We start from the raw sequence: 1,375 nt of genomic DNA, 5'->3' as shown, positions 1-1,375 counted from the left end.
GAGGCAAAGAAATCGTTAAACGTTAGCTTTGTCGTCTGGTGTGTTAAGCAAGGGCAGGATTGCAGCATGTCTGTGCTAGCTGAATCTAGCAAGCAGAGACAACAGGAGCAGTGAAGATGATTCAGCATGGGCTGGAGCACATGATAGGAAGCAGAATACATACCCAGACTCCCTGGAAGGCTTGTGCTAATATCTGTGCCACCACACCTTCAGTGCTACTGTTACTCACAGGCAGACAAGGTTCTTTGGTAAACCTAATCTCTTTTATTAGACCAACTCAAATAGTTGGAAAAATTCTTCATAGCGAGCTTTCGGGCACAAACACCCTTTGTCAGACTGAGGGTCTGTCAGGCTGCAGATGCTGTGTGCTCTTTCTGGGTGGAGTGGTAAAGCAGCCAGAGGCCAGTACATATGCAAGAAAGCCAGTCAGTTAAAATGTAAATTGAGGTGGTCAGTAGGTGAGAGGCAGGTTGGGGGGAGGAAGGGAGAATGAATGTAGCTGTAGTCATAGGATGAGACACAGCTACTGTCTGTAGCTACTGTTATTCATGCTAGCTAGTTTCAGTTTGCAAAAGTATGTTATAATCAGACCTTCGTTTTGCTGGGAACTTAGCTGAGTTTGCACTAGGGTTGTCTTCTTGGGACAATACTGACTGGCACTAACCAGCTGCTCTGCTGGAATTCTCAGCAGAGAGCCTAAGGATAAACCGGGGATGGAGACGGAGCTACCCTCTCACCCCCTGAAATCTAGTCACGGCTGGCACACTTTGATGAGCACTGCCACAGTCCTTAGTGTTCCCTGTGCTGTGGCTAAACAGAAGGCTTCAAAGCTGCCAACTGGGACCCTTCCAATCAGCATTGAATTCACACAGAAAATGTAGCGAAAGAAAATCAAAAACAATAATGAAAATGGAAATTCTTAGTAAAACACAGCAATCCTTGTTAGTCGAAGAACCTTACAACCAGGAGGCCCAGAAAAAAAAAAAAACTTATGAAGGTCAGAACTATAAGCTGTAAAACTATCCAAAGGAACAGTCTCAGGCAGTGGTTTAAAGGGAAACTGCCAACTTGCCCACAAGTCAGCTAAAAAAAAAAAAAAAGCAAGGAGTAGTTTCCTAGCTTGCACCTGCTCCTGGGTCATTTCAGCATCGTCTGAGGTTTTACAGTCACATTTTCCTGTTTTTAGAAAATGAATTTCTCTTCTCTATCACTGGGAAACTGGGAAAAGATGCACACGAACAACACCAGAAAGATGCAACTGTGAAGTGGGAAGTGTGAAGATACCAAATGTTATCAAATACGCAAAGTGAACAAACTGAAAAATACAAAAAAAAGTCCCTGTAGTCACTTTCAGTTAAATTTGTCTTCAGTGTTT

At 43.5% G+C, this 1,375-nt stretch overlaps 1 protein-coding gene across 1 annotated transcript in view; it reads right to left on the bottom strand.

Annotated features, from left to right (window-relative positions):
- Positions 1-1,375, bottom strand: part of SS18L1 (SS18L1, nBAF chromatin remodeling complex subunit) — a 21,358-nt gene that overhangs the window by 13,661 nt on the left and 6,322 nt on the right. The gene's annotated exons all lie outside the window — the stretch shown is intronic.

The sequence above is a fragment of the Crocodylus porosus genome, unplaced genomic scaffold (genome assembly GCF_001723895.1).
Source record: "Crocodylus porosus isolate Cpor-Errol unplaced genomic scaffold, CroPor_comp1, whole genome shotgun sequence".
Lineage (NCBI taxonomy): Eukaryota > Metazoa > Chordata > Crocodylia > Crocodylidae > Crocodylus > Crocodylus porosus.
The sequence above is the reverse complement of the archived record's forward strand: the minus strand, read 5'-3'. Positions and strand labels throughout refer to the sequence as shown.